The sequence below is a fragment of the Triticum aestivum genome, chromosome 3A (genome assembly GCF_018294505.1).
Source record: "Triticum aestivum cultivar Chinese Spring chromosome 3A, IWGSC CS RefSeq v2.1, whole genome shotgun sequence".
NCBI classification, from domain to species: Eukaryota; Viridiplantae; Streptophyta; class Magnoliopsida; order Poales; family Poaceae; genus Triticum; species Triticum aestivum.
Window position 1 is genome coordinate 667,388,307 of NC_057800.1, and position 12,965 is coordinate 667,401,271.

General features: G+C 40.7%; 1 pseudogene; it reads left to right on the plus strand.

The window, feature by feature from the left end:
* Positions 1-6,533: 6,533 nt before the first annotated feature.
* Positions 6,534-8,336, plus strand: LOC123057115 (desmethyl-deoxy-podophyllotoxin synthase-like; annotated as a pseudogene).
* Positions 8,337-12,965: the final 4,629 nt, after the last annotated feature.

Genomic DNA, 12,965 nt, shown 5'->3' on the forward strand with positions numbered 1-12,965 from the left:
CACACACACCATGACTGTTAGAAAAATTGATGGTAACTTACTAGTTACTACGAACACAGGAGACAAATGAAATGTTGTAAACGCAAGCTACTGCACCCATCTATGTGTCCCCCTTTCTGGATCTTACCATCACACATTTAAAGCGGCTAACATCGCCAGGGAAGCTGAAGGTCCCATTAAATATTAAGAGATTTATTTGGCACATATGTCTCAGAGTGATTCTCACTAAAGATAGCTTAGCTAAGCAGAACTGACAATGTAAGAAATAGTGTTATTTTTGTGGTCAAGATGGAACAATCCAACATATGTTTTTCTCTTGCCTCCTAATTGCCTTGTGTGGCAAATTATATTTATGATGCTCAGTATTAACGCACCATCTGGCGTCTACAACATGTTAGCTCATATTCGAGTGGGACTATGTGCTTCAAATTTGTGCTACATGGAAATGTCACAATAATTTGGGTTTCCACAAAAAGTGAGCTTATATTTTTCTATAGGTTCTATTCATGGCTAGACACTTGCTCTGTAGTCCTTACTGCCACGTGTAGATGCAAGAGCTATATTAAACCAGTATGGATGGAGGCAGACTAATATGATTGGTACCTCATGAGTTGTTGTTTTTATCCTTATCGTTGACGGTTCTATCATATTTTTTTGCTCGATGATGGATGTTTGATGAAACAATCCTTTTAATAATTGGGTTGTATGCATCATCATGATGTATAGAGGCCAGTCATCCCCCCTTTTTGGAAAAAAAATGCGACCAGCAAGGCCATGCAAACCTACAGAAAACTCGTCAAATCATGAACACATGTTATTATCCCATTAAAGCAAAGAGTATAATGGAACAAAAGATGTTGCACGTCCAACATGATAATAAAGCATACTCCACTCATCGATTGGTGGGAGATGTACGTATCTAGCAGAGGACCTAGAACCTTCAAAGAAAAAAGATATGTCTACCATGAACCCAAAACAACAACTTGGATGACCAAATGTATATCTGTCACAAACCCAAAGTAACGAGATGAAATATACACAACTACTACTAAACCGCCCCATAGCCTCAAGGACTACTCACACATATCACATAGATAATCATGAACGAAAGTGGAGATTTTTCCATTAATAAAGGTACAAAATAATTCACATGGTTATAATTATTATGATAGTGTAGCAAGCATCGAAGAGGTGATATATGGTGAAAATTTACTAGCGAAGGGTTGAGGTAGCATTACACCTCTGTTGGTTTCTTCTCTGTTGTGGCATGTCTTCGCAAGAAAAGTAAAATATGGGGGTCCAGGTGACTGAACCAATCTAGGGTAGAAAGGGCTCTGATTATGGAGGGGTAGGTGCATGACACCAGCGGGGCAAAAATAGGGCATCATGTGTGCATAAATTTTATTGCCTGATTGTTCATCTTATCTTTTATCAGTCTTCAGATTTATTGTCCCTAAAGTTTTCTCTAAAAACAATAGACACGAGTGTATGTCATTAAAATAGGAATTGTTAGGATGATAGATAGAGGGAATAACAATGACGTTAAAATAATTCTGAAAATATGTCATTCGTATATCACGGTAAGTTCTAGTCTTAACAAACCTATATTTTTTAAAAATAACCCACTTAGTGCTGATAAATATGATTGTGCCATCCAGTGCATATCCGAAGAATGGCTTATATTTGTATATAAAACCCTTGATTGACAGAACACGTGTTACCTAGTTTATTTTCTGATAAAGAGAATTTTATGAACTCAAAATGTCATATATATCAAGGCGATACAACCATGAGAGTTATAAACCCGGCCCATATGGTACATGTTTATGCATCTATAATCTTGCATGGACGTGTTTTTTCATTCACTTGCAACTTCTTCTTTTTTAATAATTGGCGAAACATTTAGATCGCTATGGAGCTTCCAAATGGGTCGTCTGCTACATTTCCCCTCTATTTAAACAAAGAATTAATGCCTAAACCTTTCTATGACTATATATGATCACTTTACACTATGATTCCTTGTATATTCTGGTAGCTAGGAATGAAAGAGTTCTACCTACTGTATTGATGGGCGGACAAGAAATGTGTGTGCAGATGAGAGTGGGTGCGCACGTACAAATAATTCAACCCTCTAATATCTTCATGTTTTTTTCTTCACCAACAACTCCAACTTCGTGTATTTCTCTGCAAAGCATCACAATTAGCACAATTAGATGAAACGTTTGCAATACATTTCCCTTCTACTTAAACAAATAAATAAATGTCGAAACCTTTCTAGACTATGACCACTAATTTAAACTAGCATGCCCTATATATATTCTGCTAGCTTATTGATGGGCGGCATGTGTATGCAAATGAGAGTGGGTGCGCTCGTACAATAACCCTGACAGCTCTAACGTTTTGAGTTTTATGCAAAGCGTCACAATTAGATGTCACGTTGACAACGCAACAAAGTGAAATTTGAAGAAAAAAACCCGCAACAAAGCTACCCAATGGCTGGTTTGCTAAAATTTACTTATAATTATTTTTAGGATAAATTTTCATTCTAATAATTAATTAGACAAAGAATTTGGCTGGGTTTACGTCTTGGGTGGAGTGGTGCAAAGCAGTAAGAACATTAAAAAAAGTGTGTTGTCACAAATGAATTTCATAAATAGGACTCACTGTGTAATACGTATAAATAAAGTGACTAATCGCTCCAGCTTGTGGCTGGTTCGGTGCGGAGAGAGCTCAGAGATCCCTCAGCTCCTTGTTTATTCGCTTGACAGCAATGCATGTAGAAACACGACGTTGTGCCTGGAGATACCTTACTTTTGTCCCCGCATGCTAGCGGCATGGCTAGGCGTCGGTGCTAACTTCAATGGAATCACCCATGTGTAGGTTGGGCAAGGAAATAGGTGAAAAGAAAAATAAGATATCCTGGATCAAGAGAGAAATAATTGGAAGTGTGTGTGTCACGTTTACAAATATTTAGTTACAATACAAAATGCATGGCTCCAGGTTGCAGGTTCTCCGGATAAGATATCACTTTGAACTGTGGCAAGCAAATTAAGGCGATCGAGAGTGGGTAGTAGTTTGATTTGATTCTCCAGATTGATTGGTTATACTATAATGAAGCAAGCAGCACAACACAACACAAAGTACATACACAAACATCTATTCTTTATACTACGTGGCTTGGGCAATATAAAATGCATGGCTCCAGATTGCAGATTCTCGTGTTGCCAATTAACTGATCGGCCGTGTAGGTGCTAAGCATGTTTTCTATTATTGCCCAAGCCACGATACTCTTCCTTTTGTTTCTTAAACTCACAGCCTACGGCAACAAAAGCCTCCGATGTGAGTTATCCTGCATATATAAACCCTCCAAATTCAAACCATTACATTATCACATCTCCACTACGCATAAGAGACTATGTTAAATAGTCTTTTGGATTGTGCAATTAAACAGCTCGCATGGTACCACCCATCTAGAGCCAAGAATGTAGAACATGAAAATCAATCTCAGTGTCCTTCAATCTTAAAACAATCAATTTCCATCGTCCTCTTTTAGTTTCTTTAATCGATAGTTATTCATGCTTTCAAATGCAGATATCAGCCAGCTGGGCTCGGAAATGAGTTGCCGATTGTTTGAATGCGTGACTGTGTACACTCTTTCCTTTTCTATGTTGTGTTGTGACACTCCTTTGAACATGAAACACATAGGTGTGCCAATTGCAAAATAATTAGCACCTTACATTGTCTGTGGGTGGGAGCAGCTGGGGTGTCCTCTATGTATTTTCATTACCCTGCCCATTTTTGTAATGTATTTATGTTTATTTATGTATTTTATGTTGCAAAAGAGCGTCTACGTGTTCCATTCATATCACATGAAGGGGTTACAACACACGTAGCATCTTTCTGGAGAAGGGATTGGAGGGACAGCTTGCCCAGAACACTAGAAAAAAGCCCTATAAAACAAAAACAAAAGTACAAAAGAAGTCCTTCTATGCATCAACTCATCGAGTCACCGTCTTCAACCTCTGTTGCAGCCGTTGGAGAAGGGAGAAGGTGGAACTGCATATACAGATCTGTGGGGGGCACCATCGGAGACACACTCCGTTTCTATATGCTTAGATTATATCAAGACATGATCAACCACAGATAATTGGCCTCCTGTTCCGCCTTGTAGATAATATTTGAAATTAGTCTCTACTTTTTTTGACCCAGGTACATCCTTGAAGTGTGTACAATGTAGCAGCGTAATGTCATTGTCTTAGCTAAGTTACGAGTTGTTCATGTAAATAAGATAACTATCGTCATTCTATCGAATGATATCAATTGTCACGCATTTGCTTAATGAATATTACTCATCACATATTTTTTTCCAAAAGGGGGGAAAGCCCCTTGGCCTCTGCATCGGTCAACGCACACAACCATCATATTGTTGCAAATTATTCAACCTCCACTGTTTTAGATAATAAGGCAAAAAAGACAAAAAAATCGAGAAAAGTGCTCGGACAATCGAAAATGAATATGATTCAAAAATACATTCATGCTTCAGCAATGCTCTTCTCATGTACATATGAACGAAGGTGGCAAGGGATCACCCTAAGGAACATTTTATTGTGTACTTGCCTTCTTGTGATCTATAGATGATATCGAGCGGACAAAAGAACGATACATTGTAGATATGCTAAGTTTGCAAGATGGCCCTAAGCATTTTTTTTAACCCTAACGTTGATGACCACGCTCTATTTCGTGCGCGGGTGGGAGGCGATTTGCTATAGCTAGTCCCGTGGTCGGTTCCATCTTCCATGTACTTGGGTGGGGTTGGGGGTTTGGAGGCGGGTGTATTCTACTAAATGCGATTAGAGGTGATCCCGCCGTCCTTTGAAACATTCGTATCATATTGCTTCTTGAACTATGTAAGTTGGCTTGAAGTTAAAATTGATGACATGGATATCTCACAATTATATTTTATGTCGTTACTTATCATTTTATTTCAAGCAACTACTATTAGTGGTCTATTGTACATACAAGCAAGTGTGGAAACAAGATGATTTTAGATAAATCAATTTGTTCTGCTATTGGTGGAAAAGAGCCCATAGAATGTAAGCATCAATATCTTATCTAATGTTGTTGGGTATGACATGGCTTTTGGTTAAGGCAAACAATTATTGTGATCTTATTTTGCTACTAATCATGACAATCGCTAGAGACTATATATGCATGGGACCTTTGTTGCTTTTAATTTTAATGAAGAGGAAATATCATGGCTTGATTGAATAAAATGCTGAGGAGAAATATATTCATTCTCAAGTTGGACAATTCTTACATAACATTTTCAAAATGCATGCACATTGTGTTGTTTGAGCTTAATCGCCTACTCCCTCTAGGTAAGGCCTAATATGTTTTTTAGATTTACGTTTACCAGCAATTAGACCAATAATATATGAAATATATTGTACTCCGTCTGTTCCATAATGTAGTGCGTATAGATTTTTTTAAGTCAAACATTGTGAAATTTGACCCAATTTATAGAGAAAGCTATTTATATATCTACAAACTAAATATATAAAATATGAAACTACTTCTTATAATGGATCTAAGGACATATGCTTGGCATTCTAGATGTAAATGTATTTCTTCAAAGATTTGGTCAAAGTTTATGAGGGCTGACTTTAAAAAAAAAATCTATATACACTACATTATGAAACGGTGGTAGTATGCCATAAGGTTGTTTGTAGTGGGGAGTATCATATACCAGTATCATGCATATGATACTAGTGTCCACCTCTGTAGTGCATAATATCATAGGTAGGCATTTAAAATTACGTCAGTATTGTTTTGTATGGCACATATTAACATATCATTTGTTATGATCTGGTATCGATATGGTACTAACACCTTCTCTTTTCTCACGTTTTTGCGGGAAAACCATCAATCTATTCATCTTAAATCATGGCAGTACAACGAACACCAGAAATAATAAAAATTACATCCAGATTTGTACACCACCTAACGACGACTACCAGCACTGAAGCGAGCCGAAGGTGCGGCGCCGTCGCCCCTCCCTCGCCGGAGCCGGGCAAAACTTTTTAGCATGTCAGCAATATGTACATACTCGGGATTGCATTAGGCTTCATAATTGAGCTGCTTTCTTTCATGTGTACTCGATCACAAGTAAGTAGAAATTATACTTTGATGAGAGCTATGTATCGACAAGCGCAAGCTTATAGAGTCCAAATTTACATTACTTGGATTAGTTCCTTCCTCAATTTGGAGTGTGTTTAGGGAAAACTAATCATGCATAGTCGTCCAGATGCGCGCAGCAGCTGCTGCATGCATGCACACATGCATCATGCTACAACCACCGCATGGAGCAACAAGATTAACTAGGACATCGATCATATCATGCACGCTACAGGGTTAACTTCATGGTTCTTGCTATCCTATAAGTATGCTATCTATCATCGAGCTCAAAGCCCAGAAACAAGCTAATCTCCTCCAGTAGCCAGTTAACTGACCATGGAGGTGTTAAGCATGTTTTCTTTTATTGCTCAAGCCACGATACTCTTCCTTTTGTTTCTTAAACTCACAGCCTACGGCAACAAAAGCAAATTACGCAAGAAGCAGCTGCCTCCCGGGCCATGGAGCCTTCCGTTCATCGGCAGCCTCCACCACGTCTTGCGTGGCCTCCCACACCGCACAATGAGGGAGTTGTCTCGCCGTCATGGACCCCTGATGTTCCTCAGGCTTGGCGAGGTTCCAACCTTGGTCGTCTCCAGCGCCGAGGCGGCGGAGCTGGTGATGAGGACCCACGACCTGTCGTTCGCCTCCCGGCCGAGCAGCGTGACCATCGACATCATCGGCTGCTGCGGGAAGGGGATCGGCTTCGCACCCTACGGGGACCGCTGGCGCCAGATGAAGAAGATCTGCATCATGGAGCTTCTCAACGCCAAGCAAGTGAAGCGTGTCGAGTCCATAAGGGCCGAGGAGGTGGGCGGCCTCTTCCGCTCCTTTGCGGCGGCCTCTGGTTTCGTCAACCTCAGCAAGAAGGCGTCGGCGCTAGCGAACGACATCGTCGCCATGGCCATGTTCGGCGGCAAGTGCGCAGAGGAGAAGTCCGAGTTCGTGCTCGCCTACGACCAAGTAAGCGAGCTGGTGGCTGGGTTCTTCCCGCTGGACTTCTTCCTGTCGTCGCGGATCGTACGGCGGCTGAGCACCATCGAGCACCGCCTCCGTGGGAGTTATGGCTGCATCCAGCGCATCATTGCGAGTATCGTCGAGAGCCGCAATGCGGAGATCGCCGCCAACGGGGATCAGGAGGATTTCCTGGGAGTGCTGCTCAGGCTGCAGAAGAAGGATTCACTTGCTTTCCCTCTAACCCCGGAGACTATTGGTGCGATCATGTTTGTGAGTACTCCTTCCATTTTGAATAGTACTACGTAGAAGAATAATTTGGCCTCCTATGCTATTAATGTGATTCAAGTAGTCTTGTTCTCACTTACAAGAAAGTAGTCTTGTTCGTGTATGCCTTTGTTTCTAATGAACTCGTGAGAGAGAACTAGTGTTTCCTCCATTAGACTAGTTTGATTGGTTATGTCATCGTCACTCTTATTTCCTTCAACAGTTTGTGTCGTCTTAATCTCCTAAAAGAATATAGTGTCCTAATATATTTTGTTTATAATTTTTATAAATTGTGCATAACATAACTATTGCTTCAGGACATATTTGGAGGCGCTACTACAACCTTAGGATCCACTGTAGAGTGGGCTATGTCGGAGTTGTTGAAAAAACCCGAGACTATGGCAAAGTCACAACTAGAGGTTCAAAGCGTTCTAGGTGCACTATGAGGTGTCATCATTAATACCGACCATGGTGGACTGAACTACATGCGAATGCTTATCAAGGAGGTTCTTAGGTTACATCCCCCCAACCCTATGCTTGTCCCCCGTGAGTCGAGGGAGGACTGTGAAATCATGGGTTATCACATTCTCAAAGGCACAAAGATACATGTTAATGCATTTGCAATTTCTCGGGATCCAAGATATTGGTACAACCCAGAAGCGTTTAACCCAGAGAGGTTTGAGAATAGCAATGTTGATTTTAAAGGAACAAATTTTGAGTTCACCCCCTTCGGGGCAGGTCGTCGACAGTGTCCTGCGATTCTGTTTGGCACGTCTTCCGTGGAGATTGCATTGGCGAATCTTCTCTACCACTTTGAATGGGTGCTTCCTGATGGAGAGAATTCACATTTGTTGGACATGTCCGAGACTTTTGGGATGGGAGTAAGGAAAAAGGTAGAGCTGCATTTGAGAGCTACTCCGTATGTATACTCTGGTTATATATAGGTATATGGACGTGGCTTGTTGCCCCTTGAGATCCCTCGTCATCATGTTCTTCCATTAATTGTACTATTTCAACTTCATAATAAGAGTGGGTGTTTACACCAACATGTCAAGTTAGTTTGATTTACTTGTCTAGTGGTTGATGTGGTCGCGTTGAATGTTGTAATAATACCATTGTGATGATTGTGTGAATTCTCTTGGTGTAGATGCAGATTGCAGTAATATTTCCTTTCCATCAAGTAAATATATGGACACGAAATTTAATGCATATCGATATGTACACGTACAAGTGTGTTGATATATGCTCTAAATTACTCCCTCCGTCCGGTGAAGAGTGTATGTTTGGCTTCAAAATTTATCCATAAAAGAGTGTAATTCTATCTTCCCAATGCACTTTAAAGTAAAAAAAAAATTTCTCTCTCATCACACGGTAATCAAGACCAATAGCAATGTACACATGGTCTTCTTAATTTCTACATGCACTCATTGAGGATTGGGTAATTAAAAGGAGAGAGATGATGGCTTGCACCTTTTCAATGCAATTTTTTACTCAACTTCATATTTTATCCTAAAATTTCTAGATGTACACTCTTCACTGGATGGAGAGAGTATACTGTTAGGTCTAAATATTATGTGTCATTGGAGAGGACAGGCTGGAGTAACTTATTCACCACCTGTTAAGCCGGACGGGTGATATTTGTTGACATCCAATCCCCGGGTATGTGTAAACACTTATCTGGGGGTATAGGGAACCGGGTCACCATGCCAAACGATGCATTGTTGTTTACATGGGCAAAAAACCATGCTTAGATGAGTAAATGGGTATTTCAATCGTAGTTGGAGGTTGTGATATGAACCAAATTAAATGTGATGGTTGTAATTTAAACTCTACCACAAATTTTAGGGGGTAATATTAACTTTCTTGTCAACAAGTTGTCCTATTTTTTTCTCCTCTCTTCCATAGAAGCTCATTCTCCGACACGAACCTTTAGGACAGTTGTTCCTGTTCTTGGAGTAGTCTTGGCAAGGACGACAAATGAGCTATGGGAGCTGACTGTCGTGATGATCATGGATGTTTTCTGGGAGTGTCAACGTATTAGAAGGAGCGAAGGAACAGACAACTCAAGGAAGAATGGTTTTAGCTGAGGATCTATTAATCAACAAGGTACGTGTATGTTATTGAAAAAGCAAGGACATCTCACATTGGACTATCTGACAGTCATTTATTATCTGAAGGCATTTGAATATTTTGGTGTTTGTCGCATCATTTTGAAAGAGATCAGACAAGCATCTATCTTCGGCCATGAAAAACATAAATGTGATGGGGGGCTCTTAGGATAGCTGGAATGGCTACTACACTTTCGATGGGACGCCATGTATGATTGTCCGATCCACCGGATCATCGATGTATTCCCCCAAAACATTCCAATTTGAAATAAAGTAGTGTTGTTCTTCTTAAAAATAATTAATAATTTTCTCCGTACCACCGACACATGGTTGACTTATACTATCTCGCGATAGTGGATCATTAAGCATCCCCGGACTATTGAATACTTAATCACGTTTTCAATTATTTGTTGCATCAATTGGTGTTCTTTTTGTACCATAGAGGTGTTTGTCTTTGTGCTGCCTTCACTTTGTGGCAAGCGTATTGTACTCTGCTTTAGTTAGTACATCAATATACTGGCAAAGATTTGATTTCACTTTCTAAGATTTGATAATCGCATCCCTGTTGGCAGATGGACAAACCGAAATGTGACTCACATGGCCGAACATACGAGGAGCTACAGGAGGTACAAAGTATGTAAACCTCGTTCAACAACTAAACTAATAGTCCAAGAAAAGAGATGTTGAATGATCTGCTTTTGATTATTAAAAACTATATTCCAACTATTCCATTTCACCAAATTATCTTTGGTGAAAAAAGACGTTGGCCATATGAATTTTGAAGGAATCACTAACATAGCAATCATCTGTTCCAGACAACTTTTTCCTATTTGGAATCTTATCCTCTAAAATTATCTGATCCATTGTTGCGCCACGAGCTACACAAATATTTGTTTTTGAGAGTTTAGTTATGAACTGCCCACATGTCTTGCAATTTCAGGCTATTTAGGCCCTTGTCTGCCATGTACGTGTACATGCTCTGGACTGCTCTTCTCTTGCCATCCAACACCGAACATTATTCGCCTGGTTCCTCATTTGAGTTCTCATTTTCCATGACTAGCTATTAGCTTCCCCACTCACTAATTTCCTAAACATAAAGAGATGTATGAAACTAGAATTTTTAAATCAATTACAGCCAGTGTCGCTAACACGTCATCATGCGGAAAATTTGAGGGACTCTTATGGACCCAACATCATGCCACAGTTTCTTTTGATGAACCCAATTACCCAAACAACATACCGAAAATTCGAGGGGAATATGGGTGGAGACTGTTTTTAGGGGAGTTTTATGAACCCACCCATTGTACCCTTTTTTGGATATAGTTGTTTATTTATTTTTCTTTTTTGAATGGAAAGCGGTACATGTGGCTAGTGTTTTTATGCATAAAAAGGTGTTTCCCATCGAGTAAGGTTTCAACGAAAACAACTGTGGCTTCAAGACTTCAGTCCTTACAGGCACATGTAGCGAAACTTTCCAACTGTCATCGACAAGGTCAGACCAACTCTCTGGTAGGGAAGCGATGATAATGGTGCATGAACGGTTCGTGCAAAAGAGTAAGCGTGCACGTGAAATGCACGTCTCATTAGCATTCATATATAGATATGCAAAGCACATATAGGCTAATATTAAAATAAAACTTCATGCATGTGAATTGATGTGAACTACCTAGTAAATATATAAATACACAAATCAAAGTTAGAAACAACATATCCCATGCCTTTAGATATTTCTTTCACATCACTTTTATTGCTGTTATCAAACTGGCCTTACCTCATTAGCACGGCAACCATCCCTTGCTTCCTACAAACAGAAACCGATTCTAGGCAATGTTGTCTTCCTTGTCAAGAAATTTCGTCGGGACCATTACTTCCCCATCATCAGTGACCTCCACTTGGAACTCCAAGTACCCTTTTCTGTCGTCGTACTGGTTGAACACGTAGTCGCAACACTCGAGTCTAGCCTTGTAATGTGTTGCGTCTATTTCTTTATTCATTCGAAGGAAGGGATTGTTAGTAGAGAAGTCTTTGACAAGCGGGGAAGGGATACTATTCCTCATGAACACGACCACCCTCTCCTCCTCCCTTCCTCGTGCCGCCGGGTAAAACCCGCGTGGCAGATGGCGGCGGCGGGGGGATTACCTCCCCTGGCTCCGCAGGCCTCGACGAATGGCGGTGGGGCGCAGGGCGTGCGACGACGGACCTCGGCAGGCGGTGGCGGGCGCTGGGTTCACGGTGGCGCTCCGGTGTGTGCGGGCGGTGGTGGCCCCTACGCGCGATCGGCGGCTCCCTTTCCGACCCGGACGGCGCGAGGGTGGCGGCGGCCCGGTGTGGCCGGTGATCTGGACGCAGTGGGGCCGGCGGCTCGCTGGTCTGCCGGAGATCCAGGGGCATCATCGTCTCCGAATTGATCTGCTCCGGTTCGTGCTAGCTCCGGTACAGGGAGACTGTCGTCATCTCCCGGTGCTGGCAGCATGGATCTAGCGGCGGCGGTTAGATCCTTTTGATCTTATCTCTGACAGAGAAGGCAGCGATCCGTGCACAAGAAGTTGGATGGAATTCTTCGAACCGATCTGGGTGAAAATCTGCTCTTGGCTAGATGCCAAAGCCGGCGGTGGCGGCGCTCTACGGCTTCGTTCCATTCTTGAAGGCATCGCCATGGAGAAGTTCTAGACTACTATCTGCTACCTCAGGGGGAAACCCTAGATTGATAGATCAGAAGACGGTGGCGCGAGTGTGTCGTTTACTCCTTGGGGGCGTTTTTCTTGGAGGTGTACGCGGGCTCGAAGGACCAGTGGACGACGTCTTTGGTGGAGCGGTGCTTCATCGTGCATATTGATGGTGACAGATCTCAATGGCATGCCCCCCTAGAGAGTAGGCGTCTGATGTGCGATGATGGTGACATTTCTTTTTCATTTTTATTTTTCTATTTTTGTTTATTTCTCTTCTTTTTTTCCTTTTTATTTTTTCCTTTGTCATGTTTACTTTCCTGATTCATGTTTTTTCCAGAACTTCTTATACATGTTTTCCAAAAAATGTTCACGTTTGAAAAAAATCCTCTTTTTTAAAAAAGTATTCATTTCTTCAAAAAATGCTTGTGTTTCCATAAAAAATTTCGCATTTCCAAAAACTGGAGATTTTCAAAAAATATTTCCTAGTTTAAAAAATATTCAAAAATGTACACTTTCGAAAATTGTTTGGTTTTTTCAAATAAAATGTTAGTATTTTTCATGAATTATTCGGTTTTTTCTATTTTGTTCCAATTCCAAAAAAAATCTCATTTTGCAAATTGCTAGTTTCTTTTATATTTCGTTTGGTTTTAAAAATTGCTAGTTTTTTCAATAATTGACACTTTTTCAAAAAATATCCGTGTATTTCCAACATTGTCTAGAATATCAGAAAATACTCCGGTTTTAAAATTTTCTTGCAAACTCAAATCAAAAAAAATTTGGACTTGCAATTTGTTAT